At 42.8% G+C, this 16183-nt stretch overlaps 1 protein-coding gene across 3 annotated transcripts in view; it reads right to left on the reverse strand.

Annotated features, from left to right (window-relative positions):
• Nucleotides 1-9149: 9149 nt before the first annotated feature.
• Nucleotides 9150-16183, reverse strand: part of SMARCA1 (SNF2 related chromatin remodeling ATPase 1) — a gene marked incomplete at its 5' end in the record, with an annotated part of 154916 nt that continues 147882 nt past the window's right edge. For 2 of the 3 annotated variants that reach the window (XR_014327116.1, XR_014327117.1), the window contains 2 exons: nucleotides 9150-9234; nucleotides 15862-16038. Of the gene's footprint in view, nucleotides 9235-15861; nucleotides 16039-16183 lie in introns of those variants that run through there. The other variant, XM_082864640.1, reaches the window with a different exon arrangement.

Genomic DNA, 16183 nt, shown 5'->3' on the forward strand with positions numbered 1-16183 from the left:
GAGAAACTGAATTGCTTATATGTTGCTGGTGAGAATGCAAAATGGTACAGCCATTGTGGAAAAGAGCACTTTCCAATAGCATGAAACATGCTATTGTCATACAACCCAGAAATTGCACTCCTGGGCACTTTTTCCAGAGAAATGAAGTCTTAGGTTCACACAAAAAAACTGTACACAAATATTTATAGTAGGCTTATTCATAATAGGCAAAAACTAGAAACAATCCAGGTGTCCTTTAACAAGTGAATGGTTAAACAAACTGTGATATATCCATACCATAAAATACTACTCAGCAATAAAAAGGCTTAAACTATTGACACATGGAGCAACCTAGATGAATCTCCAGGGAATTATGCTTAGTGAAAAGAAAAAAATCAGTCTCAAAACCCTACATACTATATTATACCATTTATTTAAGATTCTTGAAATGACAAAATTTTAGAAATAGGGAACAGATTAGTGGTTGCCAGAGGTTACGAAGTAGGTGGAGGCATGAGGGGTCCTTGTGGTGACGGAAATGTTCTGTATCTTGATGGTATCAACGTCAAAATCCTGGTTTTGGTTGTGCACTATAGTTCTGCAAGATGTTACCATTGGGGGAAACTGGATAAAGGTTACATGGGATCTCTCTGTATTATTTCTTACAACATTCATGTACATTTATCTCAATAATGAATTTTAATTAAAATCGTAACTGTTGGTCTTAATTGAGAAAAACCGAAGCAGTTATTAACTCCAGGATAAACAATAAGTTGCACACAGAAAGACATAATCATCATAGTATGCTATTTGACTCAGCAGTGAAACCACATTTACATAGTTATCATAAGGCAAAATACTGATTTGAACTGAATCAGTATTTCAGCTGAATACTGATTTGAACAAAGATGATGATTTAACTATAGTGAGGGTATATAGGGAAGAGAAGATGAGCAGGGAGTGATGTAAAGTGCTAAATCTTCATAATCCATAATAGAATGTCAGTAGATGTTGTCTGACGTCCATATACCAAGAAATAGCAGGAGAAGCCTATTTATAAAAATGGAAATACCACAAGGAATAGTCAAGAGGGTGTTAGTCTTCTAGCAGGTTGGATGTGAAGGGAGGGAGGGAATGGGCAGGGGCCTGCTATCTGGAAAGCCTTCTGGTACTATTTTATGTTTTACCATTGTGCACGTATTACTCTGAGAACATTGGGTAACATTTTTAAGGAAACTTGACAACATTTTTAAGAAAGGGGAAGCATTCCTGATGGGAGCAATGTTGCTTCCACTCCTTGTGCCTGTATTAACTGCTTTCACTGTCAGCAGCGACCTCCTAAATAACAAAGCCAGCGTCCCCTTCTCTAGCATCAGCTTGCTAGACCTTTCTGCAGCATTTGACATTGTTGATTATCGACTCCTCCCCTGTCTGTCATGACACTATATCTCTCCTCACTCTCCTGTCCTTTCCATTCCCACTGCTGCAATGCTAGTTCAGATCTCTATTAACTCTCACCTGAACCAATGCAATGGCCTCCACCCTCCTACCCACCTCCAGGGTGCTGTCAAATAAATTTTTCTTATGAAGCAGCTCTCATCCTGTGAATGCTCTGCTACAGCAGTTGGCTACCTGGGGCCCACAGTCCAAATCCAGACCTCCACCCGTTTTGGTAACTAAAGTCTTATTGGAACACAGCCATGCCCGTTCATTCACCTGTTCTCTATGGCTGCTTTGGACCTACAACAGATTTGAGTAGTCAGTTATTACAGACGTCTTCCAGCCTGTAAAGCCGGTAATATTTACTGTCTGGTCCTTTACAGAAAAAGCTTGTGGATCCCTCCTCTACTGCAAGACAAGTGTGGATCTTGTTGCTCAGAAGTCCCTTTGTTTGTTTCTAGACTCCTCTTTCATGTGACCCAGAGTAGTTATTTCAAAACTTCTCCAGTATCTTCTAAACCTCCTACCCTAATATCTCTTCCTTCAATCACAGAGAAAATAGAGGTCAGTAAATAAGAACGTTTCAACTACATTCCCAAAGCCCCATCCCTGCTAATATGTATTCGCTCTTGTACATACTCAATCTTTCTGGAATGTAAGTTCCACAGGGGCAGGAATTTCTGTGCCACTTCTTTAAACTGTTACACTTCAGCACCCAGAACGGTGTCTAATAGGGTGTAAAGCTCCATGAATCTTGGTTAAACGAAATTATTTTCAATTTCAGTAGAATAGGCGCCGCTCTTCCTACCTCAAGGCTAATCCTTCTACCTGTGCTCTGGATCTCCTCTGTTCCCACCTCTCCAGGGACCTCAGCTCACCGACATATCCTTTCCTTTCCTACATTTTCAACACCCTCTCCCTCTAGCATACAATGTGCTCATGTCTCTCCTGGCATGCCTACAAATATAAATAACCAACTACCAGCCAACTGCTCACCTCCCATTCACGACCAAATTTCTTGAAAGAATTGTCTACACAGTTTCCGCTTCCTCTCCTCCGAGAAATTCTTGACCCACTACATTCTGGCTTTAGCCCTCACCACATCACTGAAGAGGCTTCAGTTAAAGTTAGCAGTCCCTTCTATGATGTAAAGTCCTACAGAAAGTTCACACTCTTTATCTCACTCTGCAGCATTTAACACCGTTCTCTGCCACTTCCCTCCCCCTCCCCTCCCCCACATATCTGCCTTTTCTTTATATTGCTCCTCTGGAGTTTTGTCTGGCTTTTTCCTGTACTCTGCATACTTTCTCTGCATGTAAACTCTACACTCACTCTAATGGACAATTACCCTATATATCAAAGGTGGAAAGCTGGCTGCTTGAAGCTTGATATGGTCTGCAGATAGGTTTTATTTGGCTGCCTTACCAGATTCTTTTAAAATGTGAACGCCTTTGGGCAGGGCCTATGCACATCTTTTCTCTTAACCCCATATGAGCCCCAGCCAGAATCATCCATTTATGTTACCTGCCTGGATCCTGTAGACATTTGGATTTGCAACTTCTGATACTGTGACTCTCAAAACTATACCTGCAGCCCAAATTACATTTCTGTACTCCAGACAATATAGTCAACTTTGGGCCATTATCTCCATTTGTATATCTGACAGGTCCCTCACACTCAGCACGGGTAAAACAAAGCTTATAAATTCTCCCTGAAATCTTCTCATCCACTTGAGCTCCTCTTCGGAGCGAATGGCACTCCCTGACACCCAAGTTCATCCTTGCACTCTATCATCCACCTTATCACTTGCATTCCATTGGTTAGCAAGTCCGTCAATCCTACCCCCTAAATATCTCTCAAATGTATGCCCCCTTCTTCCTCCCCACTGCTGTATTTGTAACTCAGGGTCACATCAGCTCCACGTGGATGACTGTAATAGCCTCTATACGGCTTTTCATGATGAGGTCCCTATTGAGCCCTCCAGTGTTCTCTCTTTACCACTCAGTTCACACTCTACGTTCAAGCCCAGCCCTCCTGGAAACTCTCCAGGTTCTCTACACCTGGGTGACTTTGCATGCCCTCTGTGCTCGAAATATCCTTCCATTTTCTCTCCTTGAAACACCCTTCTTATATCCCACAGCTCAGGAAAATCCATACTCTCATATTTCAACTCAAACATTACCACCTCTAAAATGTCTCTCCTGACACCTCACATCCTGTCTAGGACAGGTGCCCTCAGCACTTGTCACCCACTGCCCCCATTAATTTCCTTCTGGGCAGAAAACGTATTTATCACTGTACTCCACATGCCTTTTTTTTCTCTTTTTTCTTTTTTATTCCACACGCCTTTTAAAGTGCCTGGCACACAACAGAGTATCAATAAGATTTTTTAAGTAAATGATTCTCTGAGTAAGTCTATCTCCATTAGATTGGTGCCCAAGAGTCGTTGCAATTCAATTCCATATGTCCATTTTCATCTGTATCTCACACTATACCCCTACATATATATTTAATGCTCCAAACAATGTAAACAGTCAAGAATATCACATTATACGTTTTGACTAGGGAGAAAGTCTGTAAAACCCAACCCTTATTATTCATAAATTGAGATAAATTGCCACTATGACTGTTGAATAAGTAACCAAATTGGTCTGCTTCATTCCCTGAAGCCCTTGTGCTGGTTTCCCACATCTATCATTGCTCATGGTTTCCTCAATATCTCTTCTTATAATAAGTCTATCCCTCATATACCAGATTATACACTGTCTTCCTTAAACCTGACCAGCTCAGCGTAGCCAGAAACAGAAGTGACTGCTCCTTCCCCTGAGCAGCTCTACACCTTGGAGTCTCTGATAACTATCCAATTTTGCCTTGCTTCGTAGTTATTTGTGTGCATGGTTTTTATCCACTTCCTGACTATAATCTCCCACAAAGCAGGGACCATGTCTTTTTTGACCTTTGAACGCCCTATGGCATCTTGAACGTAGCAGGGACTCAGTGAATATTTTTAAATACATATTAAACAAAATCAGATCACAGGAGCATTTCACCTAATTACAAATGCACTTGGCATTTGATTATCATCCCCAAAGCCAACTGCTTTGTGAATTTGAAAAAATAAAACTCATCCATGGTAACCATTAAGTATTAATTTTCATGGTGGTTTCCTATTTACAAATGTTAACATAGGGGAAAACGTTTTCAAAGTCACTGAGAGGAATAGACACGTTGGTTTCCATTTCTAAAACCAAAGCTACAGAATCCATTTCCATATGGTCTGCTTGGACAGCAAAGGGATGGCCTCAGTCTGCAACTGAAACTATATTGGCAACTCAGAGGTATCTCTTCAAACCCTGAGTAGGTCCCCTGGAGCCTTCCTGAGATAAAGAGCTGTAAAGATAAAGAGCCATTGCATAACCCAGTCACGGAAAGCACGAAGGAGCTCACGTTTTCCTTCCCTTCATAGTAGACATTTAATTATACGATAATTACTTACAGCTTGCTGCTCAGCTTCTACTTGTATGAAATGTAAATTACACCTCACTCAAAAGTGCAAGATGAGCATTTAAAATACTTTACTAGATAGATTTAAAGAATTTTCTGACATTTTTTCCCAGGCCAAGAATTAGAAAGGTGATATACCTTTAAAGGAAACTTTCATTTGGATACCAAGAAAGTTGAGTTCTTAACGAATACCTGAAAGAGAGGAAAAACTTCCAAGGGAATAAAATGTATATTGGGTTTTGAACAAGCTCAGTGGCCTCAGTAAAGCCAAAGCCTCATCTCTGAGAGTAAGTCAGCCACTCTATTAACTGTGCTTACTGGTAGATTCATTAACTGAGTTTTACTGGCAAGGCTGAGGGAAAGAAAAGTGACGGCAATGATAAAATAATACGATTTGAATGACTACTTTTGGAAATGAATGTCAAATGTGTCTTATTATTCTTCTAGCATTACTTTCACCTGACATTAGAATTATTAACTCCTAACAGAGGTCAAGTGATCGGGAAAATCATTATTATTTCCACTGCTACATTATGCATGTAAGTAGAAAACCTAGTCTGAGCAATACAAAGCCACAGCTGACTCAAAGACTCACGAGCCAGGCTTCCCTGGTGGCGCAGTGGTTGGGAGTCCGCCTGCCGATGCGGGGGACACGGGTTCGTGCCCCGGTCCGGGAAGATCCCACATGCCGCGGAGCGGCTGGGCCCGTGAGCCATGGCTGCTGGGCCTGCGCGTCCGGAGCCTGTGCTCCGCAACGGGAGAGGCCACAACAGTGAGAGGCCCGCGTACAGCAAAAAAAAAAAAAAAAAAAAAAAAAAAAAAAAAAATCATGAACCATTCTCCTTAAACCTTTCAAGGCTTTGCCATTGTTTATTGCCAGCTCAAAATTTAAGAGGGTTCAAGATTACTCTCCATGGTATTTGTCTCCGGTTTCTCATCCAGGGTCTTGACAGAAAAGTTCAAAGGAATTAGGAAATGAACAATAGCCAGAAAAGCAGAGAGGTGACACATTTTTTAAGTGGGAAATAAATATATAGAAATTTAAAGCAAATTATTTACCACTGTTTGATCAAGAAATCACTAGGAGTTCAAGGTCAACTACTACTACTACTAATAAAAGACCTTATACTTGTAGAGGATTTTATTATTTTCAAAGCATTTTCACACAAAATCATAGCATGTTAGAACTGTAAGGAACATGAAAAATCATGCAGTGTAACCCTCTCTCTCTAATATATTCATTCTTATTTTATTTTTATAAACTTTTAATTAAAGTATAACACACACAATAAAGGTAAATCCTAATTGTACAGATTGATTAATTTTTATAAACAGCACACATGTTACCACCGCCTAGATCAGGACTTAGAACATTAATCAGCGTCCCAAACATCTCTCTAACGTCCCTCCTGGTCTACCATTATTCTGATTTCTCTGTCATCATTGATTAATCTTGCCTGTATATGAACTTGATATAAATGGACTCTCCTTTGCATCTAGCTTCTTTCTCAACCTTATATCTGTGAGATTAATTCACTTATTTGGTGTAGTAGTAGCTTTTTTTAACATCTTTACTGGAGTATAATTGCTTTACAATGGTGTGCTAGTTTCTGCTTCATAACAAAGTGAATCAGCTATACATATACATATGTCCCCATATCTCTTCCCTCTTGCATCTCCCTCCCTCCCACCCTCCCTACCCCACCCCTCTAGGTGGTCACAAAGCACCAAGCTGATCTCCCTGTGCTACATGGCTGTTTCCCACTAGCTATTTTACATTTGGTAGTGTAGATATGTCCATGCCACTCTCTCTTAATTGCTCTATGACATTCCATTGTGTGAATATACCACAATTTATCTAGTCCAATGTTGATGAACATTTGGTTTTATTTCAATTTGGTGCTATTACAAATAATGCCGTTATGAACATTTTGCACATGTCTTTTGGTGCACACACATATGCATTTCTGTTGGAGAGACGATAGATAGATAGATAGATAGGAAGAAAGATAGATTTGTAAGGTCACTGGGTACACACACATATGTTCAACTTGAGTAGATGCTGTCAGTTTTCCAAAGTGGTTGTACCAATTTAGATTCCAATCAATAACGTAGGAGAGTTCTAGCAGCTCCCCATCCTTGACAATACTTGGTATTGTTGGTCTTTTTAATGTTAGCTATCCTGATAGACGTGTAGTGGTTTCTCATTGTGGTTTTAATTTGCATTTCCCTGATGAGTAACAATGCTTGCTGACCATTTCAATAATCTATTTTGGGCTTCCCTGGTGGCGCAGTGGTTGAGAGTCCGCCTGCCGATGCAGAGGACACAGGTTCGTGCCCCGGTCCGGGAAGAGCCCACAAGCCGCGGAACAGCTGGGCCCGTGAGCCATGGCCGCTGAGCCTGCGCGTCCGGAGCCTGTGCTCCGCAACAGGAGAGGCCACAACAGTGAGAGGCCCACGTACCGAAAAAAATATATATATATATATATCCTATTTTGTCAAATATCTGTTCAAGTCTTTACAATTTTTAAATTGGGTTATCTATAGTTTTTAATAGACTTATAGAGTTGTTTATATATATTCTGAATACAAGCCCTTTGCCCATTATGTATATTGCAAACATCGTCTCCCACACTGGTTTGCCTTTCACTCTCTTAATGGTATTTCTTAGATGAATAGGAATTTTTTATTTCATAAAGTCCAAGAGAGAGGACTCAAACTACCAATACAAGGAATGAAAAAAAGGATATCACCACAGATACTATATATGTTGAAAAGGATAATATCAACAACTCTATGCCAACTCTTTTGGCATAACAATAGTCAATTCATTGTCGATTTTCATCCTATAAGCTAACACCACTATATAAATGTAAAGAAAGATTAGAAAATAACCTCTGCATTGTTATTTCAAAACCATGGAGATTTCTCTTCATGTATTCACTTATTCCATTCTTTTACAACTTCTAAACATCAGATATTGGAAGGTGATAGGGGTATAACAATGAACAAAAAAGATTAGTCCCTATACTTATGGAACCCACAAACCAGTGGGAGAAACTAATATTAACAAGCACCTTACTAACTCATTACCATTATGGCATGTGCTAAGTAGGATAGCTACAGGGTGCTATACATGCATAAAACGGGAGTCTAATTAGAGTAAGGGACCATGGAAAACTTATCTAAAAGAGTGACATATAAGCTGAGTCTTGAAGGATGGCTAGGAGTTTGACAGGTGAAGAAGGGTGGAGGGGCAGGGAGGATGAGAAAGGGGAAATTCAGAAAGGAGAGTCCCTCCGCCCTTCCAATATCCACCCACACATGCGCACGCACGCACCCCCCCCCCCCCACACACACACACACATACACAGCCTACCTAGAGTGGCCTTGTGACTTGGAAACCTGGGGATTCAACAGCTTCAGGTCAAAGTTAAAAGAATGCTGTGTTCTAAAGCCAAGGCAAAAGGAAGCAGAGTTAAACTGCTGTTCTAAAATGGAAGTGTCTCTGAGGTTTGGTACCTCAGATAAAGAGGTACCTAGAGCTTTAAGATGGTGTCCTCAAAACTGGCAGGGCTACTGGAGTTTTATAGATTCTACAAGTAGAGAATATAGGTACCCTGTTTCCTGACAGTGCATAGGGAAGTGACAAGGCCTCAGAGGAAAATGGCAAAGTGGTATCCAAGGAAGGCTAGACTGCAGGCCCCTCTAGGGCTCCCAGCCTAGATGGAAACCCCTCTGCCTCGGCTTGAGGCAGAGTCAGCAGAGCTGTTAGCCTTGAAGAGACCATCCAGTATGTAGACTGAAGACCTGAGGACTCCCTGTGATTGGTGTCCAAGACACCCAGCACTTAACGTGACCCTGGAGGCCTCAATAGTCACTGACATTGAAGTTTCTACCAAATTTGGGCAGGGCTATGTGGTCTCTAAACAGACTAAATCATGTTTAGAGAACAAAAGAAATACAATATTTCTTTCAATCCGCATTTTGGGGTAAAATGCTGGGAAGAAGTAGTGGAATCTGCAAAGCCTCGAAGCAGTTTGGGCTGAGCTGCAGGTGTCTTTTATAGGCTTCCCCATAAGTGGGGAAGGAGCAATTAAAGGCGCAGGGCCAGTGCGGACAAATGCTCGACAAATGAAAGAAGGACCCATATGCCAATCTCCTTCTATCTGACCTCCATCTCTCCCACAGGAGTGACACACAGAAGGAAAGTTGGGCTGCCTTACCTTAATCTATTGCTTCCCAGCAGTGAAAGTAGGCCTCCCACGTGGCTGCCAAGGTTGTAGGGGCAAAAATGTGCTTCACGCTTAACTGGGAAAGAAGCACCTCCTTGAGTTATGTGTCATTAGCGGATCCTAATGTCATTAGGTACAAGAATCAAAATGTGCACAGAAATCATTGCAGGGAATTGTTTCTTCCCCATGCTGGTATTGATTTCCCAGCACCGTTAGCTGCTTAATGCGACTGCTTTTAATTGATCACTCCAGGGGAGTCCCTCAATAGCAAGATTCTTCAACGGAGACGCTAGGACATTCATTGAATGTGATTCGACCACCCCAATTGACTCTGGAGACCTCTGCCTTCCTATAGCACAATCAGAGCAATCCCACACAGCTTAATAAATACTGTGGCCCTTCCAAATGCAATACTCAGGCTACAGCCCCCTTAAAAAGATGAACCTGTCCAGTTGTGTTTACCTGCTAAAACTCAGTGATCAATTCATACGTCTGTAACTACACCCAAATTTGGGTATCTGGGGCTTATGTTAAAACCTCTTCTTGTTTCCACCTCTGTCTGTGAAAACTAAAATGCCTGAATTCACCCTCGTGCCCATTAGTAAGTAGTTGAGTGACCCTAGCTAGACTCTCCCTTGGTTAACCAGGGGTATTGCAGTATCCAGTATTTGCTACTGAGGACTGAAGAAGCTGAGACTTCATGGTCACTACTGAGGACTAAAGAAGCTGAGAAGTGTTGGAGTGAAAGCATTCTAAGGCAAGGACAGCTCAGGGAGCGCTTCAATACCTACTAATGTACCCAACCCCCAGCGGAGGCTTCTTGTCTTCTGATTCACTTTTCTCTTAAATATTGGCCTCAGGAAAAAGGCTTTGGTTCATCAAGTCAATCCAACTGACCAAATATAGAGTGCCTTGGTGGGGTTGCTATAAATGTCAACTCACAAATTCAGGTGCACGAGAATTTTTTTCTTATAACTTAGTCTATTTTGAGCTCCCATTCCTCCAGGTAATATAAAACTTAATCTCAGTCCATTCAAGCTATCCTCACAATCTCTGAGGCTGTGGCTAAGACAAGGAGAAAGTATTTGATCTTTAGTTTTCTGCTGTCCACGCTGGAACCCACTGACAGGTACACTGTCATGTATGGCCTCAACTGTCTCTGCACATGGGTTGCAGGGCTATTCAAATTCCACCCAGGCCTCAATTACAGTTGGACTCACATCACTGCCATGCCTCCTTAACCTTGAGTTGAAGTTTTCTCAGGTCTTGAGGACCCTCATGGCCATCCAGAAAACACTTGGTTCTCCCCATACCTCACCTGAGTGCAGGGAATGATAAGGCTGCCTCAAGCCCTGTCCCTGCGATAACACCTGCAGCCAGCTCTACTCCACTGCTCTGGAGCCAGGCCGGGCTCAGGGGAACACTTCAGGCTTGTTGCGTCTAAGTGCAGAGAGGCCAGCAGTCCAATCTGCTCAGTTTTCTCCATCCCTCTCCCCTTCGTCTTCAACTTGGGTCTTGCCCCACAGGGCAGGTTACAGCACCTCTGTTAACAAGGACTTTTGTTCTAACTCACTCCTCTCACGTCCCGTGAAATTTTCACCTAGTCTGGGGAGAAAGAAAAACTTGCTCAGATTGATCCTGTATCCTTTCAAATCTAGTACGTATGTCATGAAGTGTATGACCTGGGTTCTTTAGGGCTTAGGATTTTGAAGCGCAAAAGTCCTGGTTCCTGAAACTCTAAATAGGCTTTTAAAACTCCAAGGGTGAGAATTAACTTTTTAGTTTTCTGCTTTCCTACTATAATAACCTTTCTCTTAGGTGATGAAATTTCTTTGCTGAATATGGGAAGGGCTAGGTGTAAAGACACACACACACACACGCACACACACACACATACACACATGTAGGGGATAATCTATTAAAATATTATTCCAACATGCTACTGCATACTTAAGGCCGTGGTAGAAACTAGGGGAGACAAGAAAAGACACAGTCTATGTGCTAAGGAGAATAAAGTTTCATTACAGAGACAATGATTTATATAACTGAGATACTCAAAAGATGCATTGTCACATATAATCCAGGGATAGCTTGAATGATACTCAAAATGCTATAAAGAAGCCAAACAAGAGAGCTATCGAGATGAACCACAGGGGTCAGAGACAGTTCCATGGAAATGACTGACCTGAAAGGAAGAAGGTAGGAGGAGGTAACAAATGAATAATTTAATCTCGAAAACTTCTCCAAGCAAGTGTCATGGCCCTTATATTAGGCTTTTTATGGTGTTTTTTCACTGCTCTCCCACAGGTGTGATGAAAAAGCCTATTTCTGCCTTTCAAAAACTAATGTGCCCTAGAGCTTAATTCACTTATTATTCAACATGTACTTATTAAACACCTACAGTATGCTGAGCCCCATGCTAGGTACCATTAGGGATATTTGCATAGAAGGGAATCACCTGGATCTCCTACCAAGAGGGAACCACATAATGGGCAGTGCAGGGCAGAGCAGCGGTTCTCACACTGGAGCGTGCCTCAGAGTCACCTGGAGGACTTGGTAAAAGATTGCTAGGCTGCACCTTCAGACCTTCTGATTCAGTAAGCCTTTCACAGTGCCTGAGAAGTTGCATTTTCAATGAGATCCCAAGTGATGCTGACGCAGATGATCTGGCAGAAACGACTGGCATGATGGTTAAGAACCCAGAGGACTTACAGTCAACCAGAACTGGGTTTGAATCCCAGCTCTGGCACTTAGGAGCTGTGCAACTCTGAGTACGTTATTTAGCTGCTCTGAGCCTCAAGTTTTTTACCTGCAACACTTGATTCAACAAGATTCAGCAAACAGATTTTGAGATTTGTGTCTTAAGGTACAGGAGAAATAGCAGTAAGCAAGATAGACATAGACCCTGTGGGGTGACAACCATTCAACACAATCACAAAATGTACTATGTAATTACCATCGTGATTAGGACTGTAAGGCAGGAGGGTGGTATGCTATGGAAAACAGGGAAAGCTAATCCAGGCTGAATGGTCAGGGGAGACATCACTGAAGCTGGCTGATACTTGAACTATAAGTAAAAGAGCCCTTGTCCATTAGTAGGGTCAGTAGGGTAGGGCTGCTACAATTTGTAGCTGCTGGATGGACAAGGGACGATAGGGAGATGGGGCAAAGAGGAGCATGGGTTATAAAAGGGGTGGACGAAGCTGGCGGTAGTGGGTGTGGCTAGAGGGTGTAGCCAGTGGAGGAGGGTATGGTGGTGGACATGACAATGGGGAATTGTGGTGGGGTGATGAGGATATTGGGGTGTAAAGCCTGGTGGAAGTGGTGCATGGAAGGCTGTGGACTTGCTCACAGTAAGCAAAGTTGGTGGCTATGCCTTGTAAGTGATGGTGGTGAGGAGCATCGTTATGAAGACTAAGGGGGCATTCCTTTAGGTAAATGACTCAGAGAAGGTAGTGACTTTTAAGTTGAGACTGGAAGGTTGAAGAGAGAGGTGAGGTATTCTCCAAGCGGAAGCAATTGCACATGCAACAGCTCAGACAGTAGGGAGCTGAGGGGCCTATAGAGACTCAGTGCAGCTAGAGGGGCACAAGTGAAAGAGAAAACGGTGGAAGAGGGGGCTAAAGACGTGGGTAGGAGCCAAACCATGAGAGCCTTGTAGAGGTTGGTGAAGAGTCTAGTCTTCTTCCTAAGAGTGATTACAAGCGATAAGGTCAGTTTGACATGTTCAAATGCTCACTCTGGCTATATTGTGGATAGCAGGCTGGGGGTGGACGGCTCCAGTCAGGAGTTTGGAGAAGACCGAAATAATCTAGCAACTCAGCACCAAGTCACAGTTTTCTACTGACAGAATACAGGTACCTCCATAAGGAGAGCTCTTCCATGTCTTCCTCCCCTGTGATTCCTTGCCTGGTATCCCAGTTGTGGGACTACATCTCCTACACAAAAACCTGTTTCCCAGTCTGAATCTCGATCTGAATCCCTAATACCCACTACCATACTCCCTTGATAGTTACCCACCAGCTAATCTGGACTCTGCCAATCGCCAGCTACTTGGATGACCATTGTCAACTCCTCACTTCTGCTTAGCCAACAACTGGTTCTTGGTTTGTCATTGTGGACACTTACACTCACATCTTACCTGCTCTTAGCCCTCCATGGTATCATTTGATTCTGAACCTACCCTGATTGGATTCCAACTATCATGTACTCAAGCCTATAATAACTAAATTATGAAACCCCGAAATTACATTCTTGTCCCAGTCCCAGCCTTCCCCTGACCCACTAAACCCTCATGAATTCCCAGGTCTTATCTATTCCAGTCTGGCCTGTTCCACCACCACTCAAGCTCTGGTTCTACCAGCAGGTATTGTTGAAGTGTTAGCCATTCAAGAATTATGTTAATAGCCTGGGATTCAGACCACATCAGGTCTTGCTGTCTGAGAACTGGATGTGGGCTGTTTGAGATTCTTGGACTCTTGTGATTATACAACTTAAGCCTGGTAAACAAGTCAGCAAACAAGTCATGCTCCTTTACAATACCTCAGCTCCCTAGTCCAGTTCCTGGGAAGTCAGCATTCATATGTGAATGGATTTTCCTGAGGCCTCTTGGAAGTTTAACAAGGAAATCTCTTATATATCCTAGACTACAGGCATCACTTGGGTGACACTGTGGCATTCACTCTCAGGCAATCACCCTGGGAAACAAGAAATCTCTCTATCCTGGGTTGCTAGAAGAGCATATTAACCGTATAGGTCAGATATGCATCTCTGAATGTGTGTGTTAAGGCCCAACTGACTGGGTCCATACTCCTCACATTCAAGTCATCAAACTGCAAGTGAAGATGGCGGGGAGGTGGGGGGATGGAGAGGTGAAGCTACTAATGGGTTCAAAGTCCCTCAGTTTTCTGGACTTGCATTAGAGTTCTCTGGGAATGAGATCAGAGGAAGGGAAGGCAGGTGACCATGTGTGATGGTTGCAGACAGAGAAAGTAGGTTTTTGGATTCAAGATCCTTCATCTGTAAACCTACTACCTCTTATTGTAAACACCAAAATACTTTGGTGGTTGGGGGGTGCAGTGGCGGGGAGAATTCTCCCTCAAAAAGAGTCATCTCACAAGGAATCTGGGAGGTCTCCTGATCAGGGCCCGATGGTGGGTTTGGTGCCAGGGGGCTGGTGGCAAAGGGTTTCTAGGTTAGAGCAAAGAATTCCTGGGAGCCGGAAACTCAAGGCTCTAAGAATAGAAAAGTATCTGGCAGGCACAGACCAAAGAGTTGAAGTCAGAGGACGCTAGGAGTCCACAATAGGGAGTAGAGGTGGCAGGATGTCAGAGTACCAGAAAGAGAACCAACCCAACAGGGGCAGACCAAAGAGCAGTCAGTCCCAAAGTCAGGGAGTTTGTAGGACTCAGCAAGCACAGGAAGTTCTTTATTTCTTTAAGCTTATGGGGAGCTCTATGGAACAGACTTGAAGCTGGATTAGTCACAAAGATGATGCTCACGGGGACTTCCCTGGCAGTCCAGTGGTTAAGGCTCCATGCTTCCAGGGGGCACGGGTTTGATCCCTGGTTGGGGAAATAAGATCCCACATGCCATGCGGCAATAAATAAAGTAAGTAAGTAAGATGCTGCTCACAACCAGTGAGTTCTTCACTGGTTGGCCCCAGGACATAATACATTCCATAATAAATGGAATTTAGTTTTTAGGTTCTCTCTCTTCTCTTTTGGCACCCTCTCATCCCAGGCATCACTTGCTGTATCCAGCTACACAGATCCCACTTGTCAAGTCTATCTTCACGATGCCCCAGGACCCAGAAATCCCTGCATCCTGGGTCCCCTTCCATGCTCTCTGCCAGCCAGCCAGAAGAAGGCATAACACAATACTGAATGTTGCCTAACACATTTTTCCTCTGTATTTTAGTGGAAACTTCTAGCAATTGTGTCCTTCAGTGATAGCTCCCAAAAGAATAGTTCTAATATTGTGAATTTCTGGCTCTCTGGCATATCTGGGAGAATTTGGAGGGCTGGCTCAAAACAACACAGATTTATTCTCTCATGGTTCTGGAGGTCAGAAGTCTGAAGTGGGTCTCAATGAGCTAAAGTGACAGTGCAGACAGGGTTTCCAGGTTCCTTCTGGAGGCTCTGAAGGGGAAATCCATTTATTTGCCTTAGTCAGCTTCTAGTAGCTAACTGCCTGTATTCCTTGGCTTTTGGCCCATTCCTCCATCTTCAAAGTACATCACTCCAGTCTCAGCTTCTATCATCACACTGCCTTTTCCTCTGCTCTGGTCTCCTCCTGAGTCCCTCTTATTATAATCCATGTGATTACATTGGACCCACCCAGATAATCCAGAATAATCTTCCCATATCAAGCTCCTTAACTCAATTGCATCTCCAAAGGCCCTTTTGCATATAAGGTTGCATATTCACAGTTTCCAGGGATTAGGATGTGGAAACATTTAGGGTACCGTTACTCACCCTACCACAGGGAACATTTCAAATTGTACCATGGTTCAAAGTTTTTCTATGTCTGCACATAGTTTATAGATTAGAGATTTTAAAGAAATGTGAAATAACTCAGTGTTACCTTTACTCAATGATCATCATCTTCCAAAGGCTGTATGTGGATGGAAGGAGGTGATTGGGAGGGAGGGGGTGCATATTACAAAAGTTCTTCAATGAGATATTTGAAATTGGCCTCTTACCTGAGTAAGTCCACTGCCAATTAGGACCAGCCTCGGCCTTGTGCTTTCATTTGAAGCCTCAATTCATGACAATTCATTTCAGTGCTTCTGCTGCTTTTCCAATACAATTTGTTCTTGAGCCCAAATGGTGCTCTCAGACTGGTTGGAGATTGAAGGCCAGCTTCCTGCAACTCTGGCCTTGATCGAGGAAATAGAAAGTGGACATTTGGAAAATTTATCTGGGAAGGGAGGGAAATTAAAGCTGAAGGGAATCCAATTGTTTTTCACAAATGTCTCAAGAAATTAGAGCAACGGTGACTCAAAATGACATCCTACTTAGCTT

The sequence above is a fragment of the Leucopleurus acutus genome, assembly GCF_964270905.1.
Source record: "Leucopleurus acutus genome assembly, chromosome: X".
Classification (NCBI taxonomy): Eukaryota; Metazoa; Chordata; class Mammalia; order Artiodactyla; family Delphinidae; genus Leucopleurus; species Leucopleurus acutus.